Source organism: Hippocampus bargibanti, linkage group LG16 (assembly GCF_051943395.1).
Source record: "Hippocampus bargibanti isolate YZ-2025 linkage group LG16, ASM5194339v1, whole genome shotgun sequence".
Lineage (NCBI taxonomy): Eukaryota > Metazoa > Chordata > Actinopteri > Syngnathiformes > Syngnathidae > Hippocampus > Hippocampus bargibanti.
This window is the reverse complement of record NC_142749.1, coordinates 12386932-12404730: the sequence shown is the minus strand read 5'-3', so window position 1 is coordinate 12404730 and position 17799 is coordinate 12386932. Positions and strand designations below refer to the sequence as shown.

The 17799-nt window shown below is 41.1% G+C and overlaps 1 long non-coding RNA gene across 1 annotated transcript in view; it reads left to right on the top strand.

Moving 5' to 3' along the window:
• LOC148886494 (uncharacterized) overlaps nucleotides 1-14371 on the top strand; it is a 92248-nt gene extending 77877 nt beyond the window's left edge. The window contains exon 6 of the long non-coding RNA XR_016117760.1: nucleotides 14267-14371. This is a non-coding gene — a long non-coding RNA (uncharacterized LOC148886494). The remainder of the gene's footprint in view (nucleotides 1-14266) is intronic.
• Nucleotides 14372-17799: the final 3428 nt, after the last annotated feature.

The window sequence follows — 17799 nt, the reverse complement described above, 5'->3', positions numbered from 1 at the left end:
TGCAGGAAAACTTGTGTTAAAGTGAGCAAAACTAAATATTTTATGGACTCGCCCAAATAACAATTTGGTTAAAGTACGTTGCCTTCAGATTTTTAACGTTTTTCAGTTTGTGCTAAATAGTGGCTGGCCGTGAATTGTGGATTGTGTCAGAAGGCCATCAGTAGTGCTACGTCTGAATCAATCCAGACTGAAAAAAAGGGTGTCTTAATGAGTACATCTCCAACCAAATCAGTTTCTTCTCCTCCTTCAGCCATTGTTGGTAGAAAAAACTGCTATTAAATCAACACAATATAGTTGCCTATGTAAATCGCTACCGATACACTGTGCTAGCTCTGGCCACTATGCTGGCTTCACTAGAGGCTTGTGATCAGAGCAGTTTTTGCAAACTAACATTGGCTAGTGACTAGCCAATTTTGCGAACACTCTGACGTTGACCAGCGCCTTTAGAAAGCATTGGTACCCCTTTTAGGTGCCAACTCCAAATCTGATTGGTTAGAGCAACAGTTTGATCGACACATTTGATGCGACATGGTCTGGAAGATTGATTGTGAAGGTGTCTAGGTAGATTTCTGACCTTGGCAACAAATTACGGCTGAAATGTGATTGGTTAATTAAATACAAAAACACACATCTGGAAACAACACAAGGTAAAAGTAATGAATGGAAGCTGAAAGACAATGTGGAATTATTTAATAAGAATTCATGGACAAAATATAATTAACATCAGTCCGTGATTCAGTTTTAGGCCAGCAGAGAAGGCTTTGCAGGCCTTGATGGTCTGCCACTGGTGCCAACGGTGTCTCCTCGCAAAGTTCGCCGGTTGAGTTAGCTGTTCAGTCAACCTGGCTGCTATGTTTGTTTTCAGACTCGCAGGGATTTTGTTGTGTCAAGTTTAGGAACCCGTAGTTTGTGAATCTTCCATATTCGATACAAGATGCTGGAGGTAGTGCAGGTCAAAGTTGAATAGCCCACCTTTCTTCATCCCATTCGGGCTGTGTGGAACTCCGACTGTAACTTTTTGCGCTCTTGAACACCAAAATCCACCAATAAATACAATAGCCTAAACCTTCTTGCTTTTCCAGACTTTTGTCACCCTCGGTATCCACCCAGCAGTCATCTGTCAATTGACCGCCTTTTATGGAAACGGCAACTCTGACAATCTATTGTGTAAATATAATTATTTTCGGTCTTGATCTTTTTTTTATTTCGCCGTGTCAGTGGCCTCCGTCGCCGGCGAAGCTCATTAATCGGGATCTATTTGAGCCTGAAAGAGGAAGCTAGTTAAGGAATGTTTCGACTTGAGGGTTTCCTGAATGGCATTTCAAATGTCAGCACGCAGCCCATGAAAGGCTCTTCATCTCTCGTAATTAGATGAATATTTAAGTGGCGCATTATCTGTTCCGGGCAGACAAAAATACCCTAAATAGACAGGCTCTCTGCATTTATCATGGACACTGTGAATCATTAGCGCTATTGTTTGTTTGTTTTTCTCCCCCACTTACGCAAAAGGTGACACTCCTCTCGCTGTCATTTACACACTTTGGAGAAACAATGCAGTCATTTAGCTTCCCGTGGTCAATAACATGTCTACTTTTTAAATGTCATCTCCTCGACGCACTTTTTCTTCTACTTTTCAACCAGATGATCATTGTGTGCATTTCCTCCAAACACCGCCATCACTTTGTGATGCCCCATCATAATTTGCAGCGATAAGGTACTGTAAGGTACTGAACATAGACGCTGCGCTTTAGTTATTATCGTAAATCTTGAGCCCTTTCGAAGTCCATTTTACTGAAATCACTTCGGCGGTCTCTAAGTACCATATTTTCCGTCGTTATAAGGCAAACCAGAGTATAAAGCGCACCCCCAATGAACGGTCTACTGGACTAGGGTGCACCATCAATGAATGAAAAATGTTTTCCAAATATCATATATGAATCTATAAAAGTTTTCCAAATATCAGGCACACCACATTATATGGCGCTACAGTAGAGGCTGGGGTGACACACTACTTCTACAGGGGGGAATGGAGTCGACGGCTGCTGAAAGTACAGTAAAGTCTCGTTATATCGATATTGGTTATATCAGAATCAGAATCAGAATCATCTTTATTGCCAAGTATGTAGAACACACAAGGAATTTGTTTCCGGTAGAACATGCTGCACTAGTATTGTCGTCAAAAAAAAAAACTGATAAAGTGGCACTATACAGTTCCATTTTGATAGTACTGCTTATTACGATACTATTTCTATGAACGCAAGGATAAAATTTACATGCCGCAGGATCGGATATATCGATAGTCCGGTTATATCGATATTTTTTCCGACTCCCGAGAATATCGATATAACGAGACTTTACTGTAGTTGCAAGACCGGTTGTCGCTCAATATTACTTCACATATAAGACACACCTGCGTATTAGGCGCAGCGTCATTTTTTTAGGAAATTGAAAGATTTTGGGTGCGCTGGAAAATGTGGCAAAATGTGATGGAAATAACTGTTATGGCACACTAACAGGGAGTTTCAATACTACTTAAGACTAATAGTCAATATTGGAAGCCGTCATGTCACTTTCCGGGCGACAATATTTGAACACATCGTACACAATTGTTGAATAAGGAGAAGGTAGCTATTATTTTTTTCACATCGGCACTTTTGGTTGTTTGTAATTCAAGACAAGATTGAGGCTCATTACCATGTTGGTTGCATTTTTGAGGCATTTATATTTGCTCGGTAAATAATAATGTCTGGCATTGAACTAATTCACTCCCATTTCCGAATTGAAAACCAATTGAAAAGCATGATGTGGAGCGCCATTCCCGAATTTGTTCGGGTTTTGATATTTCTTGCGGGAGGGATGTGTTTCACTACGACTAGGGGCAACATTTGCCTTTTGTACAGCAGCCCCCATTTCAAACCCAGATGACACCAGTTCCATATATCTTAGGAACATAAGTGAATGAGTTAAGCTACAATTGTCAATTTTTCTGATGGATTATTCATCACAGAACCCCAACGCCCTTCTTTTCCTTAAATAAGTCCCCTTCAGCCACTATTTGCGGAATTAAGTTATACACAATGTATTTATTTTTTCACGGTTTGCCCCTTCCAAAATGCCGTAGCTGGATGGTCCAGTGTCTCCAGATATTATCAGTGACCTTTTCGGTATATGATGATTTCAATGTTGTTGTTTTTGTCCTCTAATTGGCCAGCTAATTAATTTTGTTTCTGATTGAGCCTCATTTATATTGCACTTGTTTTCCGCCATGCACTGCCTTTGCCATTACAAAGTACGCCTTTCACATTTGTTGCGAGTCAATTGGGAAATAAAAAGCCTTTAATAAAGCTGACCTTTGTGTGTGCGCGCGCGCGGCTCTTTGTGCTCACTGTGGAAAAACAATTGGAGTCGGCGGTGATATTGAGGGACACTCTTTCGTTTTTGTTCATTTCTACTCAGATCAATATAATTAAGGCATCAATGCAAAAGCATCTGACATTCAGATTAAAAACAGCACATTCAATGTTTCACGATAACAGAAGGAAATATTCATGTAACATATTTGTTTGTGCGTTTGTGTGTGTGATCTATCTATCGATCTATCGAACTATCGATATAGGTAGCTAGCTAGCTAGTTAGCTAGTGAGCAAGTTGTTTGTCTATTTATTTATTTATCTATTTTTGAAGGGCCATCTATGTACAACAAAACTGTGCAAAAAAATTACAAGCACAACATTCAGTGTGAATTATTTCCCACAAAATAGTGGCTATCCACGCATCCATCTCTCCATCTAGCCATTTAGCCACCTAGCCATTTATCCATCCAGCCATCCAGCCTTATATCCTTCTACCCTTCTACCCTTCTACCCTTCCATCCATCCATCCATCCATCCATCCATCCATCCATCCATCCATCCATCCATACTTCATCCAACCATCCATCTTTATCTATACTATATATATGTACGGTATATATAGTGCCTGGAGTGTTCGCTCAAAGGAGGTTTTCATGACTGGTGACTGGGGCTTAGCACTAATAAGAGGGATTTTCACATTGTGCTTCGGAATTCAACGTTGCGAGGGCACTCATTCATCATTAGTGTTTAGAATTCAAGGGGGCTGGGGCACCATGCAAGCTGGAACCGCTGACGTGTTGTCAGGCGGCAACTCGGCAAATGAGAGCTCGGTGTTGTCAACGGGGGAATAAACAGCGTGTGAATAAGTAATCACTTGATAAGATCAGCTTCAATGAGATGAGTGCTCATCCTTCCCCACTGAGCTTCGTTTCCCTCCCCAGGCCACGTGGTTCCGTGTGCAGAAAAATGAATTCAGAAGTACAAAGTGTGAGCATGGGGTCAGTGTGTGAGAATGTTTTGCATACCCCATGTTGAGACGTTGGCAACGGCACGCGAGCGCCGGGCCTGTGGTAGGCGGCGGCATATGATGGTTAGCGCCATTTGTTTACTGGTGTGCGTTTACGTTTGTGACAACATGCTTGCTTGGACGCAGCAGGGCGACAGACACTGACTTTGAATTCCCAACGTGATCCAAGCCACTCTGACAGGTGACTCGATTCATTATCATACACTGTTTTGGCAATTGCTTAGAGACATTTCGGGCCAATTTCATTCATTTTCTGATTTATAGAAAGCAATATGCCGCATTCTGAATTATTATAGACAGCGGTCTGTCTATCGGTCCGTCTGTCGGTCGGTCTGTCTATCGGTCTGTCTGTCGGTCGGTCTGACGGTCAGTCTGTTGGTCTGTCGGTCGGTCGGTCAGTCGGTCTGACGGTCGGTCGGTCGGTCAGTCGGTCTGACGGTCGGTCGGTCTGTCACTCTGTCGGTCGGTCTATCGGTTGGCCTGTCGGTCGGTCGGTCTGTCGGTCGGTCTGACGGTTGATCTGTCGGTTGGTCTGTCGGTCGGTCGGTCTGACGCTCTGTCGGTCTGACGGTCGCACAGTCTGTCGGTCGGTCGGTGTCGGTCGGTCAGTCGGTCGGTCAGTCGGTCTGTCGGTCGGTCTGTCGGTCGGTCTGTCGGTCGGTCGGTCGGTCGGTCGCACAGTCTGTTGGTGTAGCAGTCGGTGGGTCTGTCGGTCAGTGTGGCGGTCGGTCTGTCTGACGGTCGGTCTGACGGTCGGTGGGTCTGTCGATCGGTCCGTCGGTCTGTCGGTCTGTCGGTCTGTCGGTCTGTCGGTCGGTCAGTCGGCCGGTCCGTCAGTCTGTCCATCCATCCATCCATCCATCCATCCATCCATCCATCCATCCATCCATCCATCCATCCATCCATCCATCCATCCATCCATCCATCCATTTGTTGCTATAGTGTGGTTAAATAACACTTTAGCTACTAGTAGGTCGAATATGCCCCATCAGCCAAGCCCACCTCAGTCAAATTGGACAAGCACCACCACAGCGCACCGCTGCTGGAATTGGCATTAATTGCTGGAGAGGGCTGAGTAATTATCTCAGGTAATTATTACTCTGGGTCGAGTGAGAAAATGGAGAAGACTTTGCAGTTGCCTCCCCTGCAGAGGCAACTTGCCAGAAATCTGCCTTTTAACGCAGTTTAATTAGAAGGGAAGAGTCAACGCTTTGAGCTCTCCAGTCTCATGGGTCGATCGCACGCACGCTTACACGAATCCTGCCCAGCACGCAGATTAACGCACACCACAGGACACTTGATTAGGTACACCTATGTCATGCCTTCCAGTATAATTGTTGGTGGTTTGTAAAAGAAAATCAAGTTTGGCCCTTATTTTCTGTGTGTGAACGGCAACGGCGGTCGACGCGGCTGTTAAAAAAGTGTTTTTTAATTGCGAGGTGGCGTCCTTCGCCGTGAAGCAAATGCCATTCGGGAAAAATGAAGTTGGGCACAGTGAAAAGGGGATCAAGGTTGCGTAATGACACCTCTGGAGACGTGCCCACGCTACCTGCTGTGCTGCAAACATGCCAGTCAAGCGGCAGGTGGTCAGCAGCCTGCCAGGACTTTTGCTTCTGCCAACCTGCAAAATTACACAAGCGCACACACACACGTCTAAATGTTATTTCCAGCAAAGAAAAAAAAATCTGGACATGACTTTCCTGCTTGATCCAAGATGAGATGCAATTACGACGGGGTGTCTTATTCATGTCCTCATTTTTATGATGCAAGTCATAATTAGCTTGGTCATTTGATTTCTTTGAACAAAATTCCAAATCATTTTGTCATTTAGATCATGTAGGTCTCAAATTCAGCTGCGTGTGGTCCTCCGTGAAGAGTCTCACTTTCCAGGCACGAACGCTTCTTCTTGGGAAATGAATCTTGCCATGGTCCGGCCCCTTTCTCACAGCGCTTCCCGCCATTATTGTTATTACTTTGAAATGTGCTAATGTGCTGTATAAGTACGAGCGGCCAAGTAAAAATCGATGTCATCAATAATCCCAGACGCACACAACTGAGGAGGCGGAGGGAAAAAAAACTTGAGAGGACTGCAGTTTTTGTGTTGTTGAGAAATGGTTGCATTGCGGGAGAAAATGGATGGTGAAAGCGACGGCAGCCACGGGAGGCCATGCACAAATATGAGGAGTCGTGCTGGGTAATATTCTGCTGATAGAAGCAAACTGTCGTCTTGGTGTCCTGTGGAGAGGACTCCGCTTCCGGACGGCCGTCCTCATGCTAGGGAAAGTGCACACTTGGGTGCGGATTCACCGCGTGTATGCACTTTAATTAACTGAGGAATATCGTCCAAACAGGAAGGTTACGGCCATTCAGGTGTAATTGGAGGAGGAGAATCATGAGCGTTGTTCTTTTCATTCATTTGACAGTGAAGTAAGATTGAAGTGCAGTTTGCGGTAAACATTTGTAGCGTCGCTGCGGGATTTTTGGTGAGATTTTGAATCAAGGTGCAAATAAAAGAAGAAGCATTTTCTGCCTTTTTAACGCTGTGCAAACAAGGCATTGTTATTCACAATATTCCTTTTGTTGTGCATTTTGTTTTCAGATGGTTAGCTATTGAGCTTTGAGAAAATGGACCACGGAGCAAAAGCAGTCAACGAACAGCATGGTTATTAAACAAAGCTACATTTGGAATTGAGTCTATCCAGTGGATTCCAATTTCAACCACACACATTAATTTCTTCCGAGCATTTGTTCACGGAAGGTCTTTTTTATACTCAACTGGGTACTTAGTTTTTAATTCATTCGGGAATTGAAAAGCATGACATGGGGCACCATTCCCGAATTTGTTCGCGTTTTGGTTCGATAAAGTGCTGGTCAGACCTCTGGCAATTTTTTTCCCTTTCCCCAGTGGGGCAGCATTTGCCTTTTGTCCATGTTAGCGCTATGTTATAGCTTCAGCTGTTGTTAAAGCGGTATAAATCAATATGTATCAATTGTATGGTATTTTGTACATCCACCTCCATTTCAAGCTCAGATAACTCCAGACCTATATAACTTAGGAATTAACTCTTTTTTTCGGATGTAAGAGGAGAATCTAAGGTTTCTTATGCTGAATTGAACATTTATCAGATTCAGAATCAGAATTATCTTTATTGACAGGTATGTAGAACACACAAGGAATTTGTTTCCGGTAGAAAACGCTGCACTAGTATCATCATCAAAAAATTGCAAAGAGACACTATACAGTTCCATTTGGGCTACTGTTCAAAGAGTTAATGGCTTGGTGGAAGAAGCTGTTTAAATGCTTGCTGGATTTGATGCGCATGGATCGTTAGCGCCTGCCTGAGAGGAGTAGCTGGAAAAGGTGGTGGGCAGGGTGCGGAGGGTCCAGTAGGATTTTCCGCGCCTTAGTTTGGATTCTTGCATCGCTGTCCATCTTTAAAACCCGCCTCAAAACACACTTGTACTCTTTGGCATTGGACTCAGCATGAATCAGACTTGATCTTAGTTTTACTCCCTGGCTTTCTACTATCTTTGTGACTGCTTTATTTCTTGCATATAACTGCGCTTTGTTATAGCTTCAGTCAGCTTTTGTTAAGGCGCTATATAAACCAATATGTATGTATTGTATTTTATTTTATACAGCCACCCTCATTTCAAACTTAGAAATTTCAAACAGACCCATGTAACTTAGGAATTAACTCTTTTGTTTTGATGAAAGAAGAGAGTCCAAGGTGTCTTACGCTGAATTGAATCTTTATGTAGTCCTAAAACTCAATATTCTGTGGGGCCTGCAATTTGAGTGAAAATTACAAAAACCCTGGCACTGGACACACGTTTTTCCACATCGTCTGGCAGTGAATGAGTTAAAGGCAATCCATGTCGCCATAACACAGACTTTTTATTTCACTTTTTAGTGACTTTCTCATGATATGCAATGTCATCGTATTGTTCAACACCCTAATCTGTCTCCGATTAATTGCGACCTACTATACTTAATATTCATAACGTCCAGCATGTATTTGCATTGAACCTTTTCTTCTCGTTTATTAATTGGGGCAACCTTCGATGATTATTCAAGCCATTTATAGAATGTAAAGTATTAGTTCCCGTGCACGCCTGCAAATAATTAGGATTAAAATAAACCAATTCTAAGCATTAACATTTTCAACTGGCCTGCTTCAAAGCCGCTTAGTCAATGCAGCACTGGTGCTATTTTAAAAACGGCAATCAGCCATTGTTGGATTATAAAACCAGCAAAGCCTTGAAATGTATATTAATGCACTTCATATGTTTTATTTTAGTTTTTTTTCCATTCCTCATATTAACCGGCCAATTTATCTGCCGTTATGTACACGCAAGCTGCTTTCAAATGGCTCTCCAGGCCAAAATTAGAAGCGCTGTGTTAATAATATGCATCCCACTCACTTATTCAACCTCACTCCTTCGCTGTGTGCAACTTTGAATTCCACCCAGGTAACGCACCTGCTTGGGATACTTCCAACCACCCCCCGTCTTTATTTTGACTCTATGCTGAGGATGGGGTGTAAAAAAAAAATCATGTTTCCCCCATCGCAGCTGTTTGGACTAAGAGTCATGATTTATTCATTTCACCAGCCCCCCTTCTCAAACTTTTGAAGCCAAGCATATGCTTTAACATGTCACTGGAGCATGTACGACTCCTTTTCACCCACCTGTAATTTGCCAGTAATTCTGATCCTTTCCTTCCTTGGTGACTTATAAAATCGACATTACGTACCCGGCTTTTTAATTGGCCAGTTTTCAGTCAGTTTGCATATCAATCTCCCAGGCCAAATGAAAACTAACCATTTATGTTAACACCATTGCGCTGATATCGAAAAATCATCAAGTATTGGATTGGATTTGATTAACCTTTATTAGTCTCATAGTGTGAGCAAATGGGTGAAAGTAAGAGGAAAGGAAAGGAAGAAGTAGAAAAACAAAATACAGAACCTGTTGTAAAGGCAGCCACTGTCACAGCGTCATCTTGAAGTCAAAACAACAACAAAAAACTAAATAACAAAAATTATCACACAACACAAAACACACAGACAGTCATTCAATCTTAAGCAATTTCTGCACCCTTTGTTGTATGAAGCAGTTCTAGATGAAAGAGGAGAGGATGACAGTGTCCTTTTCACCAGTGGATCGATCAGGGACATCATGGTTGAGTGTGCACATCGACTCCAAGCGAAATGTAGAAACAAAACATGAAGCATCCATTGATGAAAAGAGATTCTATCACATCTCCTGTTTTACGTAAATCCGCTTCAATTCCAAGCTGCGACTTTTTTTAATTCACTTTAGTGCATGTCAAAAGACCCTTTCCGGGGCAGTGGCTGACTCAGTGGGCACTTTATCATGTGATCAGGTTACATGGTGCATGAAAGGGTTAAACATATTTTGTTCTCACTGTGTAAGGTAAAATAGGGTGTGAAAATGGCTGGCATAGAATGTGTGAATTGTCCAATGCTTTTTAGAGTAGCTTTCTGCATTTTTGTTGTGTATGTTTCCGGTCCCCCCGCGACCCTTGTGCATGTGAAACAGTTTGGTGGTGAATGGCGTTTCTGGTCAACGTCGCTTCCAGAATCTTCGTCGAATCGTTATACATGTTTACATGCGTATCACAATGCATATTCATGTCGGTGTCACTTATTATGCGTTCAAGCTGGTGTCAGATCAGATACAGTTCGAGGCATTGGGATTAATTTATAGGGAAACACATATGGAGATAAGACACGCCGCTGCACGCCTGAGGTTGTTCTGTTCCGGCTGATTAAACAATTTAAAAATAGCACGTGGCCCGTTTTTGTTGTTGTTTTTGTTGTTATTTTTTTCTCTCCAGCACACCAACAAACAGATTGGCAACTAAAAATAAAGCTGGGTAGTCTTTGGGCTAGTTGGCGTGACGGCGCTTGACACGGCGTGCACTTCCTTTCATCATTCAGCCGTTCTGGTGACTTATCAAGGGTACCGTGATCTACCGCGGCGCAGACTTTTATTTTGACGTGCCCATTAAAGCCTTTAAGTGTGTCATGAGCGATAATTGGCTTCGTCTTTGTGTATAGGTCTCAGGCAGATGTTCATAATTTGCTCCCAGCCTGCCGCCACCGCCGCTCAGTCCTGAATGCATTATTCACAGATTAGCCTCATAAAGGGGAAGAATTTAAATGTACCTGCATTCATCACTTTTAACTAATCTAAAGCACCATTTGCATAGACGTTCACATTTCATACATTATAAATTGAAGAAGTGGGGCCCGACTACACTTTCTAGGTGAATATCAAATGAGAGTAAACTGATTTGGTGTCACTCTTGCGCTGAATATTTCATGCAAATCAGCATATTCGCCAAGTCCGATTTTGCATGAGGTCTTATTTATTTATTTTTTCAATCATTGCATTGGCATGAATACGTAATAAAGCCGACGTTGTTGTTACACGAAGCCGCTCTGTGTCATTCGATATACGAGTCAAAACGAATTTTGCACCCTTGTGGCATTCCCTCAAACACATACTCATAACAAAGCGGGAGGTCAATGCTCATTTAAGGTGATAGTCGGGCTAACAATACCCCCTCCTTTACGAGGACATTTCCATATTATCATTAATAAAGATAAAAGACCTCTCGGGTCCGAGCCGAGACAAGGACATTTTTCTTGCGGGCGTGTGTTTTGTGCAAATAGATGAGTGGAAGGGGTGTTGCATTTCGAAGAAAGTGTTCATTTCATATTTTCATTGCCAGAATGGAAGCAATGGGGGAATTTAGTTTCACTTTTTAACTCGTTCACTGCCAGATGATGTGCAAAAACATGTCCACTCCAGTGGCAGGGTTTTTGTCATTGTCACTTGAATTCCAGGACCCACAAAATATTGCGTTTTAGGACAACATAAACATTCAATTCAGCATAAGAAACCTTACACTCTGTTCTTTCATCAGAAACAAGTAGTTAATTCCCAAGTTATATGGATCTGGAGTTATCTAAGTTTGAAATGGGGGTGGCTGTACAAAATACCAAACAAACATATTGATTCATGTAGCAGTTTAACAACAGCTGGTTGAAGCTGTAACAAAGCGCTAAACATGGACAATTATCATATACAGGAAATAAATCCGTCACAAAGATAGTAGAAAGCATCAGGGAGTAAAACTAAGATTAAGTCTGATTCAGGCTGGGTCAAATGCCAAAGAGTACAGGTGAGTCTTGAGGCGGGTTTTAAAGCAGCGATAAACATTCGATTCAGCGCAAGAAACCTTAGAACTCTCTTGTTTCATCAGAAAAAAAGAGTTAATTCCGAAGTTATATGGGTCCGGAGTTATCTGAGCTTGAAATTGGGGTGGCTGTGCAAAGTACAAACCGATAAATATTGATTTATATATCGCTTTAACAACAGCTAAAACTGTAAAAAAGCGCTATCATTATTTGAGTACGAAAGGGTTAAATGGACACTCCTATTCAGCCACGACAAAAAAACAATGACACACTGGTGTTGATTATATTCAAGATGTGATACACTCTTGCATCCCATGCGGATTTTCGCCCAATGAAAATTGAGCCCGTAATACAATATATATGCAAATGGCGACATTATTTTGTCAGCTGTATCAATTGAGTCGTCAGACAGCCAATCCTGTTCATTTGAAATCTTGTTTGAATGGAAAACGTCCAAACATTTAACACGTCGCTGAAAAGTACGCAAAGCATTTTAATGAGAAAAGTCCAACAAAGGAGCTGAGCCAGCAAGCATTTTGCATCTGAAATGATCACTTTGATATTGTTCACTCAGGAAACATGTTTCCCTCCTCCATTGCACGCGTTGGTGAGCGTTACTGTCAAAAAAAAATCACGAGCTCGACTCGAGTCCATTAGTTTCCAACGGTCCCGGTTCATTTGTGGAAATTAGGCGAAACATGAAAATGCTGTTTTTCCTCGTGCGCTTTTTTTGCGTCAACCTCGCCTCTACTCCCTGATCAATTTACAGCAAAGCAGCTTAGCTCAGGTTATTTCAAGCGTGACCGGCAAAGTAGCACACAATGGAATCAATCCCGCACCCAAAAGACAGCTGGGAATAGCGACACACGCTGAACACACTCACTTTGGCTAAAGTTGCCTTGCATTGTAAATTCATGCACGGGAACAACAAATACGAAAATCACTGTTAACTCATTCACCGCCATTCCCTAATTTGTTCGGGTTTTGTTAAAGCGCTAGTCAAACCTCTTGCAATGTTTTTCCCTTCCACGAGGGGGCAGAATTTACTTTTTGTCCGTATTAGCACTTTGTTACAGCTTCAGCTTTTGATAAGGTGCTATGTAAATCAATATGTATGTATTGTATTGTATTTCGTAAACCTGCCCCCATTTCAACCTCATATAACTCCGGACCTATATAACTTAGGAATTAACTCTTTTTTTCTGATGAAAGAAAAGATTCTAAGGTTTCTTACGCTGCATTAAATGCCTATGTAGTCCTAAAACTCAATATTCTGTGGGTTCTGGAATTCCAGTGACGATGACAAAACCCTGACGCTGGATTGGACTCATTTTTGCACATCATCTGGCAGTGAATGAGTTAAAGTGCAACACCAAATTAAGCGGGTCCTTTTGGTAAACTTTTCAATGCGCTCTGCAATTTAATAGGTCTGTGTTATTGGGAAGGATTGTTATTGAGAAGTCATTACTGTCTGACAATAGACTTAAATGAGTTCTTGCTATTTACATCATAAAAACCTTGAATGATTGTGATACAGTACACGTCCGTCCATCCGTGTGTGTGTGTGTGTGTGTGTGTGTGTGTGTGTGTGTGTGTGTGTGTGTGTGTGCGTGTGTGTGTGTGTGTGTGTGTGTGTGTGTGTGTGTGTGTGTGTGTGTGTGTGTGTGTGTGTATGTGTGTGCGAATGCATGTTACATTTGAATTGTTTATCCCATATATCATATTTTCCGGTGTATAAGGCACACTGGAGTATAAAGTGCACCCCAAATGAATGGTGTATTTTCAAACTTTTTACATATATAAGGTGCACTGGACTGTATCAATGAATGAAAAAGGTTTTCCAAATATAATATATAAATGTATTAAAATTTTCCAAATATATGGCACACCACATTATAAATTGCTACAGTACAAGCTGGGGTTGCTCACTACTTCTTCTATAGTGGGAAATGGCGTCTATGGCTGAGTAGTGTATTGTTTGTACTCGAAACAGTCTGATCTATAAACCCTCAACTCACCATGTCTCAATTTTCGTCATACCGCAAGTACATGTATGTCGCGTGTTTTTTCAGCACTGTTATTTTGAAACAACACAGTCGACTATGTCCAGAAAATAAATAAATAAATAAAAAACCGTCCCTGCTCTGTTAACAAATTAGATTTTTTTTAAATATATACCATGAATTTGTTGCATGGAAAGAAAATCCAGGCAAAAGTGTCAACCTAGTTAAAAGAAACAACCTATCCACAAAGTATACAATAAATTCAATAAATTTGTTATTTAGTTTTTTTTTTACTTCGAGATGGCGTCGGAAGAGTGGCTGCCTTTCCAGCAGCTCCTGTATTTTTTTTCTACTTCTTTCTTTCCTTTCCTCTTCCTTTCATAACTTTGCTGCTGTTAAATGTAAATTTCTCCACTGCGAGATTAATACAGGCTAATCCAATCCAATCAATCACATCTGTATTGACAAAAAGATACCTTAAATTAATGCTGTCAAGATCAATTTTGCTTCTTTGACATCAAGGCCTTCACATTTTTCCATGTTTGGAACTGTTGTCGTCCTTGAACACTTTCAACATGACAATTTGTCAACCCTCTATTGATAATACGTGTGTCACCATGCTCACTTTGCGACATTTTTTTCTTCTTCCAGCAGGCACGGGGGCTGCTCTACTATGACCACGATCCAGGAAGCGATGAGCCGGAGAGCCTTGGCTGCAAGGAAGAAAATGGATGAGCAAGACAAAAAAGCAGGTGAGGATGGCGAAAAGACGAGTGACGAATGAGGAGGGGACTTGATTAAGGAGGTGAGCCGTGGGACGGGCGCGAAATGGACCGAAAACTGTGAAAATGGCTGAGCGGAGACGAATGGCTGTCACCGGGGTGCAATCGGCCGTTATTGATAAAGCATAAATAATGATGAAAGCTCGCTGACGGGGACAGTATGGATAACATAGTGGAAACGGAAACACGAGAGTAAAGATCAAATGTTCCTCCAAAGGAAGGACAACACTGATAGATGAATACGGCTTTTATTATTAGAACATCTTCATCATCCTTTGTCTCACTTTCCCCTCATTTCTTTGCCCCTCTTTCGTGACATTTCTTTACGTCACTTTCGATCAGCCCAAGAGATATCACGGGGCAATGTATTACGACCACCATTATCTGCATTACTGTAACTGCCTCCTCACTGATAACAGTAATCAATTACATCTCTCTGTGTCATTAAGTACTGGAGCCGACTTTCTGTGTATGATAATACCACTGTACTTTTTTTCTTCTTTGTTCGCTTTGTTTCAAGCTCGTCGGCTCTCATTTTTTATGTACTTATACGGCATGATGAAGCCATTTATTTTTGAAATCCACTCCCTTACGCTCACGCATGTTTGATAATATGATATAGTGGATATTATGATGACGAGAAGCTGCCAGAATTAAGATTTGTGTTTGTGTTGTATGTTCTTTTTTTGCTAGTGCTAGTAGTCGTGCTTGTGCTGTTTTTTTGTTCACCATTTTGATGAAAAGGTTTCTTAAGCTGTTATCTGTACTTTGAAGGTGTCGGATGTTTCGCTCCTCATCCGAAAAGCTTTATCAGCGAACTAAATTTTTGCTGGTAGCCCTGGCCCTGTATATATCCCGAATGGACACAGGTGGCGGTGGCAGACCTCACCTTCAAAGAAGTACAGATGACAGCAATGCACACTCATGTACGACTTAGAGCTTACACAGACATTTTTTCTCGGCGCAATAGTAACACTAGAGCGATAAACACATTGGTACTCATTTTCATTCCTATTTTAAGCTTATTTATCTGCCAACGTGTCTATTTTCTAATTATAATAATTTTCTAATTTCTCCACTGTGAGACTAATAAAGGCATATCCAATCCAATCCAATCCAATTTTGACCTACAACGGTTTCTGTCGGAAAGGAACTCTGTCGTAAATCGGATGTTGCCTGTGTCTATCTATCTCACTAGCTGAGTAGCTAGCTAGATATGTAGCTGGCTAGCTGTATATCTTTCTAGTTGGCTGGCTAGCTATCTATATAGCTATCTATTGGCTATCTATTAGCTAGCTAGCTAGTTTTCTATCTATTTGAGTTACTTTCAGGTTGAGTGAACACTGGCGCGTGTGGCTGCTCCTGCTCACCCACAGAAAAACTGATCCTGTGACTGTAAAGTGTCAGTGAGAGTTTAAAAAAGCGCTTAGAAATGACATGTATTATTATTATTATTATTATTATTTTGTTACAAGATTACACCTTTCTGTTAAAATGACTAATCAACAGGTCCACATGACCCGCTAATCACGTGTTTTTTAGCATCTCATACACAAGCGGCCATTTTGCAGAAGACAATCAACCTCCTGCCTGTCTTCTACCGTTAACACCTTTTACTAACTCTCTGTGGAGTGGCAACATTTCCAGTCAGCAAGGCTCCACAGTGTTCCAAAAGAAGGTTAATAGATTCCTATGGTTAGCTTAGCTAGCTTATGCTAATACCATTGCTGCGCACATTTTTTTCTTCCTGCCAATGTATTGGGGATAGACGGCTTTCAGCGAGCAGGGCGTATCTTTCTTGTTACAGACATGGAATGAAGAATCTAGATAAACATTTGGGACACACGATTGTGTGTTTATTATTGTCAACATTGTACATTTTGGGAGAACATGGTTAAAAATGCTTTGTTGACTGCGTTTGATTTTATGTACTCACTGATCGGGCTCTGTTTTTAATTGTTTCTAGACAGCAGTTTGGGTCAGGACAGGTTGATCAGATTTAGTACTCAATAATTGTCTGCCTTCGTTGTTACAAAATCATCTTAAATATATCATTTTGTCCGGAAATGAGTTGCTATTCTTATCGGTTCTGGTGCATTACACAGATTAGCAAGGGTAGAAGCCAACTTTAATTGCAAAATGACTCATGATGACCTACAATGACATTTCCTATTGCTGTCACAAATTCGAAAATTACCTGACCTGTAATAAACCAGGTGAGGAATCTTGGTTTGCCGAAAGGTAAAATAAGGCTTCACATGCTTATTGGTCTCACTTATTGAACCTTAAAAGAAATACACTAATAATGCCAATCCTTTCAAGGTATTCCATCCTTTCAGACAAACTCTGAATCATTTTTATAGTTGACTGTGACAGCCAATTAATCTGTTCTGAATAGACTTCGTTCATCTAACAGGAAAGGTCATTTTCTTGCTAGTGCCGCGTAGCAGCAGCAGCTGGTCCTGGCTGGACCAAGTGCAGGTATTTTCCTCGCTTCCGTGCACAAATGTGAGCTTTGATCGTACAAAGTGGGCCTGTAAAGTCAGACAGCCTGATGAGTCGAACGTTTGCTAGCACCCCAAAACACTTCAAGCCTAGCGCGGTCATCTGGACAATTGTCATAAACCAAAAGGTTTATGACATATTGGGGACTTGGAAATGCATGGCGACATCTCAGTCTTAAAGAAATATTAGAAGTGATTTAATCAGGCCTGTGGGTAACGGACATCAAAGGATGGCGCATTAGGAATTCTGCAGCGATGTGACAGTATAAAATGTCGCCATAGAGTTTTATGGCCCTATGTATGGATCACGGCTAAAAAGGAATATGCTGTTTTTTTACGACTGACGAGCAAAGTAATTAAATAAGTCGCAAAATTGGCAAGACTACGTCAGGAAAACATAGAAATGCAGTAGCTAGAGGAGACGCCCCAAAAGTATGATGTCATAAAATTCAGAATTTAAGCACAGGATTTCATTTTCCTTTATTTCAATGGAGTCTGCAATTTAAAATTGGCATAATATTACAGTGGCACTCAAAAATATGATATATAATTCATAGGAATAAAACCTGTCTGTTTTTTGATAAACAAATACACAAGTGTATTTTATTTATTTATTTATTTAGTTATTTATGTATGTATGTATGTATGTATGTATGTATGTATGTATGTATGTATGTATGTATGTATGTATGTATGTATGTATGTATGTATGTATTTATTTATTTACATATTCATTCACTCGTTTATTAATTACTTAATTTATTTGTTTGTTTATTTATGTATTTATGTATTTATTTATGTATTTATACAGTAAAGTCTCATATCGATATTCTCGGGAGTGGGAAAAAATATCGATATAACCGGACTATCGATATATCCGATCCTGCGGGCATGTAAT